This window comes from Bombus terrestris, chromosome 16 (genome assembly GCF_910591885.1).
Source record: "Bombus terrestris chromosome 16, iyBomTerr1.2, whole genome shotgun sequence".
Classification (NCBI taxonomy): domain Eukaryota; kingdom Metazoa; phylum Arthropoda; class Insecta; order Hymenoptera; family Apidae; genus Bombus; species Bombus terrestris.
The window spans coordinates 7,878,850-7,889,509 of record NC_063284.1 but is presented as its reverse complement, the minus strand read 5'-3'; the positions used below and the strand labels follow the sequence as shown (position 1 = coordinate 7,889,509).

At 36.2% G+C, this 10,660-nt stretch overlaps 1 long non-coding RNA gene across 1 annotated transcript; it reads left to right on the top strand.

The window, feature by feature from the left end:
• The first annotated feature begins 273 nt into the window (after window positions 1–273).
• LOC105666751 lies at window positions 274–2,778 on the top strand. The gene is made up of 3 exons (XR_001099575.3): window positions 274–439; window positions 611–653; window positions 1,080–2,778. It is a non-coding gene; the product is annotated as an uncharacterized LOC105666751 (long non-coding RNA).
• The last annotated feature ends 7,882 nt before the right edge of the window (window positions 2,779–10,660 follow it).

The window sequence follows — 10,660 nt, the reverse complement described above, 5'->3', positions numbered from 1 at the left end:
TTACATTAAATTTGACAATCAGTAAACAAACTATAATAAAAGATCATGATGAGCAATTAAAATCGTATTCATAATGTAAAATATTGTACAATTGTTAGATAGTTTGAATATATTTTGCACTTACATATTGTATGCACTTTAATGTATAATATCTATATAAATATCACCAGCGTAATAGTGACAATTTTCAAGATGTAAAGTCGTTATTGTATTGTAATAAAATTGAAATATAATCTGCGCAGAGACATTTGCGCAGAGTACAGGATTCGCTTATAGTCCAGATGCGTAGCCAATGAACAAGCAGTACGAATTTGTCTTTATCAGGGACGGCATTGTTCGGCAGTCTTTCATATTCGAGACGCGATAGTGTGAACGTGCTACGGAATACTTACCTACTTGAACGTTACAATTTTGTGTTTAGCAAATGTTTTAGCGATTGGTAAGAAGTGCTAGATGCTGGATAAAATATAAAATCTGGTTATTCGAAAGTCGACTTGTAAATTATCTATAAAAAGGATTTATTCAGAGCAAATATTTTATACTTGCAAATTTTAAGAATTATAAACTTCCTGTGAATTATTTTAATCTAATAACTTTGTTCTGTTTCTAGGATGGACCATACGGCAACCAGATAGATTATTCCACATGTGGAAGTAAGTCGTAGAAACCAGTACAGTTTTCTTATTTTTTTTTTTTCTTTTTTCTTATTTTTATTATATCTTTCGTCTCTAATGCATTTGCATATTTATATTCATATAAGAGTGATGTTATACGTATTTATGTTTTAGTTTTAATTAAATATATTGATTATAGCTTTTTATATAAAAGTTATATCGTTGTTCCCATTTTATTTTCTTCCTCTAAAAATGCTTTTATCAAAGATAATGCTTATTGAGAACCAAAAATAAAGTCGGTCATCGATAATGGTTACTAATAACAGAACTTAACGTATAATTATTTCTCTAATTGAATATTATGTTCTTATAAAATAATTATGTTTTTGTTAATATTAATTATTCTTCGAATCTCGTTTTGTATTTATCTCATAGATAGTAATTTTTTTACGAAATTTGTTTAAGGATCCTCCCCTGATGCACTTCGTGATACACAAAGAAGCTTCTTCCAGTAACACAATTCCTCACAAATTCTTTTCCATGCTGTTATGGTAAGTTCTTACCCTATTTCTTTTTGATTATTTACTATTGCTGTATTATTTGTTATAATGTCCGCATTTTAATCGTAAAATGCAGTTTCATTTTTAAAAAAGTGATACACAGTATATTCATTCGTTACCTTTCCTATTTATTAATCAAAAATTATGAATGAAAAAACACAAATCTCAGTTCTCAGATTCTGTTGCAAGTCATTACAATTAGATATGGACATGATTTGAATAATGTACCGGGTCTGATATCTACAAAATCGCCTAAAACTTTCAATTTTTATATGTATTTTATATGTAGATATTTTATTATACACAGAAATTTGTTATACATAGAAACCTAAACTCAATATTTAACCAATGGCGAAACAGAAAGCGGCAGAATATCTCACGTGAGATTGATGTTATCAGAAAAAGTTTTAACAAAAGTTGTTTAGTTCAAAAGAAGGCATCACATAGAGTGCAAATTACTTTTTTGTAGATCCAGTAGTAGGGTTCCATTTCAACTTCATTTTTGCAAATGGATTATTTTCTTTTTAATACATTCATCGATCTATCTTTGTATTCCTTATGAAAAAATTAAAAAGATCTGTTAGTTCACCAGATTCTTAATTTGAATTCGTCATATGAAAGTCAGATAAGGACGTGAAACGGCACTCTTGTGTTTACGTTGTCCTTGTCTTTCGTTTGTTTCAACGTAAACACAATACCGCTTCGTGCCTTATGTTTATCTTTCATACGACAAATTAAACGGAAGATATAATTTAAATTAACAGTTTTTCGACATAAATATGTTAATATTTTTTTACATGATATGAAACGTTACGTTGTTGGTTACACTACTGTTGTTTACATAGCACGAGTTTCGGCTGATTGGTAGATAAAAAAAGAATAATAATAACAACGAAGAACCGATTTGGAAGAACGAACCTTTCGTTTTCCTCCGAATCTCTCATCAAACAGGTCATATTGTAGGATGTCAACATACTTTCCGCAGTGAACGTATATATATATTTTTCACATGTTTTGATATATATATTAACTATACTTATTGCTATACATATTTATATTGTAGTATGTAATTAGCTTTTTGTAGACATAAACGCACAAAAGATATATGGATGTTAACATTATTTCGTTTAACGGAATCATCGAACAACACAAACAATTCTTTTTCACATTGTTTTGCGAGATATGGTGACGCAATTCCGTTTTTAACGCGAACTACGACGGTTAACTGGAATGAGACAGAAAAGAAATAAAAATTCAATTCATTACCTATAAAATATCTTAATTATTTTTCGACATAATTGTCATTTGCATCAATCTATATTTGGCAACGCGTGATAAGTTTCTTCATTCCGTCAGCAAAGAATTCTGCTGGATACTTCTGGTAAACTTTTGATAAACAACTTCACTGCTCTCTTAACTTCATTTTCACACTTGAAATGAGTTCCCATCACATTATTTTCCTTTTATAATTTGTATAAAATGAAACTAAATCGTCACCGCGATGTGTGTATTACCGTCTGCTTATACTCTAACTTTTTTTTTTTAATGTTTCTTTATTGATTCCAGGTTTTTTACATATTTTTTTTTACATAATATTTTTTCCATTTATATTTTCCATTTTATCCAATTTATATTTATCCATGATATTTTTAAACGCTGAATTCTAATTGTAGGGTGGTACAGGCAAAAGTACCGATACGCGACGGTACGACGTAACCATGCATTATTACATTTTTTTTTTTTTTTTAAATATTATTATTGTAACTTAAATTTAAGCCGCTGTTGCGCTGTGCTTATGTACGATATTTTAATTTATGTCCTGAAAGCCTGGACGCAAAAACAGGACAATTCGCTAGCCTATTAGGGAGGGGATGGGAGAGGATGGACTGGGAGGGGAGGGGAGGGGTGTTTTGTAGGATTAGTATAATATTTATTTATCTATTTACATATTTACATATTTACACTTTTATTCGGTGAGCGTTGCCGTTCTGTGGCTCTTTATCTTGTTGTTTTTGTTATGGGTTCCGTACCCACCAATATTTTTTTGTGTTTTTTCTGTGTTTGTCTTCTGTATCCTTTTGAGGGAGGGCCATGTTGTATCTCTACCTAGCGTCTGCAGTACGGCCATCTAGGTTTTCCTCGTATTGTATAGATTTCATTCCTATTTTCCTTTGCATATGGTAAATTATAGGGATGTTGTTTTGGTCTTGGAGATAGTTTCTTTCGTCTAGGTATAGAAAGGCTTGGGGGGGGGGATGTAACCTGTTAACAGAGTGTTTTTGAAGTATGCGTCGTTTGGGAATAAGCAGCCGAAGATTAGGCTGTTTTCTTTGAACTTCGCAGTTTGCGCGAAGTGGTATCTGGTTAGTTTTAGGATGTGACAGTCGATGCGGTGGATGTTGGCTAAGTCGTATATTTTTTTGTTTTTTACGTATTTTCTGTATCCGCTGTGTTCTGATCTGTAAATGCTCAGGCAAGCTCTGATGCATTTTCTTTCGAATATGCGAATTTTTTCCGTTAATGAAGCTGTAATGTTGTACCATATTGGACAGCCGTAGGTTATAATGGGTCTTATTAGCGTTTGGTAGCACATGATTTTTACTTTGCTATTGAGATGTCTGGAATAAAACAGTTTTTTTGTATTCCAAAAAGCTTTACTGGCTTTGGAGAGTTGGATTTCGATGTGTTGCTTGTAGTTTAGTTTTTCATCTATATTTACTCCTAGGTATTTTACGCAATTTTTGTGTGGTATGAGGTTCACTTCGTTTGCTTTTTCTTTTAGGCGGAATTTTCTGCCGTGTTCCCTTTCTGCTGGGCCGATTTTGCTTGTTATGGGTCTACATAGAATGGTTTCGCATTTGCTTGCATTAATTTTTAGTTTCCATGTATGATAGTAATCGCTGATTTTGTGAAAGAGTTCTGTTTCTTATCGTTTTGGTTTTGCGGCCTGTTACGTAGATGATTAGGTCATCCGCGAAGGCTATGGATCGTTTATGTGTGGATGTGTTGAGGTTAAAGAGGTTTAGTAAGTCGTTATAGTAGATGCTGAAGAGTAGCGGAGAATTTACTGTTCCTTGTTGCAGGCCGTTCTCTATGGAGAATTCTTTGCTTGATGTGTTGGAGCCGTCGGTCATTATAAATGTTTTGTTTGTTATCATGTCCCAGACTATTTTAATCAGGTATTCAGGGAAGTTCTTTTTAATCATTTTATAAATGAGCCCTGGGATCCAGACGGTGTCGAAGGCTTTTTCGATGTCTATTAGGCAGGCGGCTACTCGTTGATTTGCGTTAAGTGCCCAGCAGATATCCGACGTAAGTTTGTTTATTGCGTGGATTGTGGAGTGCTTGTGGCGGAAGCCGAATTGATTTTCCGGGATTACCTTATTTTTTGAGCAGAAGGCGGCTAGGGGGTTGTTTATGATCATTTCGTATACTTTGCTTATGTTGGGGAGGAGGCTTATAGGTCGTAGGTTTGCAGGTGATGAACCGTCTTTATTTTTTTTTGTAATGGCTATGAGTTTGGCTTTTTTCCATTTTTTGGGAAGTATGTGTTGTTTAGCGCGTTATTAAACAGTACTGTGTAGTACCATTTTATTTTGTTTGGTAGGCGTTTGAGCGAGATGTTTGGGATTCCATCGAAGCCGGCGGATTTTTTGTTGTTTAGCATGGAGAAGATTGTACTTAGTTGATTGAAGTTTGTAAAGTAGTTTATTTCTGGGTCAGGCTGCTTGGGGTCGTCCGATGTGTTTTCGTTTGAGAATGTGCAGACTGTTTTGTTTAGCGCTATGTCTTTTTCTATTTTATTTTTTAGTTTGTTTGTTTCGGCGATGATAATTCTGTTTAATTGTTCTCGGCCCATATGTTCGTTTTGTGTGTGAGTTTTGGAAAAGTGGGTGCCGATAATGTCTAGTTTTTCCGTTGTTTTTGATATTATGAAGTTACCCTCTGTGTCTTTGTTGGTGTTGTGTATCTCGATGCCTGCTTCTTGGATGAGGGAGGCTTTTTCTGGAGGCAGTTTGAGGGGCGGGATGGAGTTTTGTTCCTTTGGTCTGAAAATTTGATTTATCTGCGGGAACATGCTAGCAGAGTCTTTTTTGGAAATATTTTTTATTTTATTTGTCCAGTATTGATTTATAGAGTTTGCGAATTCTTGTTTTTGTTGTGATTTTATTTCGTGTAGCAGATACTTTAGGAATTCTATGTCTTCTCTTTTGTCGTAAGAATAGTTGTATTTTAGATTGTTTAATTTGGGTAGTATGTAGTTTTTGTCTCGTTGTAGTTCTCTTATTTTATAATTTACATAGGGCTCGCAAGAATTTTTTTCTTTTAAGTTCGGTACGGATTTTTGTAGGGCGATTTGTATATGTTTTTCTATTTCGTCCACGAATGAGTTGATTTGTCTCTTTTTGTAATTGAACCTGGGTATTTCGGTCTGTGTTTTGAGTGTTAGGAAGTCAGATTTTTTTTTATTATTTATTTCTTAATATTCACAATTTGTCAAATTTGGACATTAGGTCGAATTTTTTAGCAGTTATATTAACATGTAGGTGGCTACCCGCAGCGGGGTATCATCCTCGCGTATGCGAGGTTATATCCTTTGTGAGGTCTGCTGGGTGCTTCCTTTTTAGCCTTCTGTCCATGTTTAAGGTGTTGAACGTTACCACAGCTAGCAGGTTTGGGTGTGTTACTTTACTTGCCTTGTATCTTTCCGCATAGCTGCTGATTGCTTCCTTGACTGTTGGGATTCCCAGATCCCTCCGTGTGTCCTCATTTCTAACGTAACGTTGTTTCTGAATCCAAATTGGTGATCTGGTATTAATTTTTTCTTCTCTATTATTTGTTTTATGCGGTCACATATTATTTTTTCTAGTATTTTGGAAAACACTGGAAGTAGTGATATTGGTCTGTAAGATGCAGTTTAGTGTGGGTCTTTGCCTGATTTAGGTAACATTATGATCTGTGCTAGTTTCCATAGTTTAGGAATGTATTGGATTCTTAGTATTGCATTGAATATTATGGTTATTATTCTTATCGTTTTTGGCGGAAGGTTTTTCAAGATTTTGCCATTGATTAAGTTTGCCATTTGGTGGTTTTATTGCATAATGTTTCTGGTTTACTATAGAGTATTGGTTTGTTTCTGTATTCAATTATTATGGGTGTATGATCGGAGCTGCTCTTGAAGTTGGGTGTTATTTTTAGTTTGTTTGTGTTTAGTCCCCTTGTAACTGCAACGTCCAGTAGGTCTGGTTTTTTGTTCAGGTCTGTAGGCTAGTATGTCGATCTTCCTGTGGATAATATATTGAGGTTATTATTTCTAATGTATTTTTCCAGAGTTCTGCCTCGAGGTGTAGTATTTCTTGATCCCCATAGAATGTGCTTTGAGTTGTAGTCTCCCGCTGCGATGTATTTGTCCCCTAGGTGCTGGAAGCATTCTTCCCACATTTGTGATGTTATTTTGTGTCGCGGAGGCACATATACTGCTGACAAGTGGAAGTAGTTGCTGCTGGTTTGAACTGTAACGGTGGTTGCTTGTAAATATTCCTTATTAACTTGGCTATGTAGATAATGATTGATATCGTTTCTGACTATCACTGCGGTCCCTCCGTGCGCTTTTCCTGCGGGGTGTTTGGTATCATATATGGTGTTACGACCGTTCGCGGAGAGACGCGGTCGCTAGGAAAACGCGTCAGCGAGAGACGTAAATTCTCGCTACGATTCTGTTAATCAACGCCGCGAAATAGTCGTTCCCCCGTTTCGGTTAAGATAACAGAAGTAGTTCAATTGAATGTAACACTGTATTAACAGGTTAATATAAAAGAATATATTTAATAATAATGTGGTGAATGTAGTACAGACAATTGACTCAATGCTTTACGAGATTATTCGATGTGATCGGTTTCAATTTGATCGTCAGACCTCTCGATGCGTAACGTTCGATTCGTCGGAAGGAACGTCTTTCGATGATTCCATTGTCTCATTTTGAAGACGACCCCCACTATGCTCGGGTCACGCCACCGTTCGCGCCTATGATCACGTATGTCCGTTCTTGTGTGGAAAACGTAACGGACAAAATTCGACGTTTCGAGAGCTCGCTGTTTGGCGACAACTATGCGCTTGTCACGTAATATAAAAAACAGGGGGCTCGAACAAAAAGAAAAAATTAAGGTAATAAAAACACAAGAGAATTTATTTCTTGTATTCTGAATTTACACTGACTGCGATTTTGTTCTGAGCTCCAGCCGTGACTTTCCAAGACTGAAGCTCTTACAATTTGACTTTTGGTAGCATCTGTTTCTTCTTTGTTTGTCATCCCTCAATATCCCCACTACCCTGTAGGCGTACGTGACCGTTGTCACGCTTCTAGGACATTCGGTGGAAGGACCGTTAGGATACAGATGACTCATCAGGCACTTCGGCGATATACATTGTCGCCAAGGCCGCCACATCTCTATCTCCATCATCGGTCCATCGGATTTGAAGTATGCCGGTCGTGACATACCCCCCAGTTTAGATTGATCTTGGTCCTCTAAGATCGTAGTAGAATTGGTTGGATTTGTTTATAAATCGTAATTCCTATCCTGTGAATTTAAGACAACTAACCAAGGGTATTGTTACTAGTGCTAGGGTCAGCATTATCCTGGAAAAAGTACGTTTTCAATCGGTTACCATGTATCTTTTTCTTAATATTGTCGATAGATATAATGTAGTAAGGAGTTTTCACATCATTGATTCTATAGGGTCCTAACCATTCAATGTCCAACTTATCTCTTTTATGGTCATTGTGAATTAAAACAAAGTCTCCTTTCCTAAACACGGTCTGAGTTTTAACAATCTTTCTTTCTTGGTCTCGCTTGTAGCGTTGCTTATTTTGAATAAGTGTTTTGTGAGCTGTTTCCCAATATTTATTTAACTGTTTTTGCCAAAGTGAGTACATATCGTCATAGGTAAATGTGGGGAATTTGGATATTGCGGAAGGTAAGTTCGCTTTTCGCCCAAAAGTCAATTCGAAGGGGGAGAATCCTGTTCCTTCATGTTTTGCAGTGTTGTATTCTAAACAAATGAAATTGAGTACTTCGTCCCATTCTTTGTCATTGTCGTGTAACGCAGTACGAATTAAATCTTTAACCGAGGCATGTGTTCTTTCGAGAGATCCGTTACTCTGTGGGTGAAATGAAGTTGTTCTGACGTGTTTCATTTTAAAGGCCTCTTCGAATTTCGTCATTAAATCGCTAACAAAATTTTGTCCTTGGTCTGTCAGAATCGTCTTTGGTGCCGAAAATATGTAAATATAGTGCTCAATGAGCTCGTTAATTATATATTCAGTTCGTTGCGTTTTGAGGGGAACAAGGATTAGATATTTCGTAAGTTCGTCGTGAATTGAAAGTATATATTGATTTCCGCGTTTGGTTTTCGTCATCGGTCCTATGATGTCCATAGCGATTTTGTCGTTAGGGTGAAGTGGTGTGTCTGAGATCTGTGGGGACTCTTTGGGTCTGATACGTGTTAGTTTCTCCTTTTGACATGTGTCGCATGTCTTCACGAAGTTTTCTACTCTTTCAAAAAGGCCGGGGATTTTGAACTTATCCTTAATCCGTTGATACGTTTTCTGTATCCCTAAATGTCCTACGGTATCGTTATGGTTTTCCTTTATTACTTGTAGTATTTCGCTTTCGTCAAGTATTAAGATGGGGTTGGGCGCATAAGTAATTTCCTTGTATGTGTCGTTAAAATATATTAGCATGAGTTTAATCTGTGTTTTCTCTAATTCAGTGAAATCGTTATTTCCTATGCCGATTTTTGTTGTATTTTTAAGAATTTTGTAAAGTTTTCTGATCCAAAGTGTCTCGTCGTATTCTCCTAAATCGTTTCGAGTTAATTGGTAAAATGTTTGATCATTCGGTTTAATTTCTAAGAGTTTCGGGTTTTCGTTGTTGTTTTTCCATTCGTTGAATGAATTAGTGTGGTCAATTAATAGGTCGGGATTAACTATTTCGTTGCGAGTTACCGCGTGAACCCTAGATAAAGCGTCTGCAGCTGTATTATCTTTACCCTTTGTGTATTCGATTTCATAGTTGTATTCTTCGAGTCTAAGTCTCCAACGAATCAGTCGACTAGAGGGGTCTTTGCAATTGTGTAGCCACTTAAGGGCTTGGTGGTCGGTTCGAATAATGAAGCGTCGTCCTAACAAGTATTGCCTAAGTCTTTTCACGGCCCATACGATGGCCAAGAGTTCCTTTTCTGTCGTGGTATAGTTTCGTTCGGGTGGGTTTAGTGTCCTTGAAATGTAACAGCAAGGATGACCGTCTTGTGACAGTATTGCTTCTAGTCCTTCGTTACTTGCGTCGGTGGTTAGGGTAAAGGTTTTGTTAAAGTCCGGATAAGCTAGTATTGGGGAATTACAGAGTTTGTCCTTTAAAGTATCAAAGCTAGTCTGGTGTTTGTCAGTCCAATGGAATGGTCTGTCCTTTTTTGTTAAGTCTGTAAGGCCTTTCGCGATTTTAGAAAGATTCCGAATAAATTTGCGGTAATAACCTGTTAAACCTAAGAATGATTTAACGTCCGTGGCATTGCGGGGTAATCGAAAGTTTTTTACAGCGTCTAATTTCTTGAAGTTTGGTTTAACTCCTTCGGCTGAAACTACGTGGCCTAAGTATTCTAGTTCCGGTTTTACGAATTCGCATTTATCCGGTTGCAATTTAAGTCCTAATTCTCTGAGTCTCTGAAATACTATCGCGAGGTTTTCATTATGTTCTTGAATCGTTTTTCCGAATATCACTATGTCGTCCAAATAAACAAGGCAATATTTTCCTACAAGTCCAGTTAAGGCTCTGTCCATTAATCTTTGAAAAGTAGCGGGTGCGTTTTTAAGACCGAATGGCATTCGATTGAACTGAAAGTGGCCTTGCGGTGTCGAAAAAGCGGTATATTTTTTGGATTTCTCGTTCATTGGAATTTGATGAAATCCTGAGGATAAATCAAGCGCCGAAAAGAATTTCGCGTTTCCTAGTTGTGTCAAAATGTCGTCTATGTCAGGTAAAGGATAAGCGTCTGGTTCCGTGAGTTCATTTAGTTTCCTAAAATCAATGACTATCCTCCATTTCTGTTTTCCTGAGTCGTCTAATTTTTTCGGAACTACCCATACCGGAGAGTTATAAGGGGAATCTGATTCTTCTATAATATTTTTCTTTAACATGTCTCCTATTTGTCGCGAAATTTCGTCTCGATGACATTCCGGTGGTCTATACGATCGTGTGTTAATGATTTTATGTTTGGTTAATGAAATTGTGTGCTGGGTTAAATTAGTACAGGGCAAAAGGTCGGTTTCTAAATTAAAGATGTCAACGTAGTGGAGAATAATCTTTTCTATGGATTCGCGGATTGGCTTCTCAATGTGATCTGTTCTCACTAGGCTTTTTAGTTTTGATACGTTGGAAACATCATGGGAATTTTGAATATTATTAGAAATTTCAATGTTTTGCTCACCAG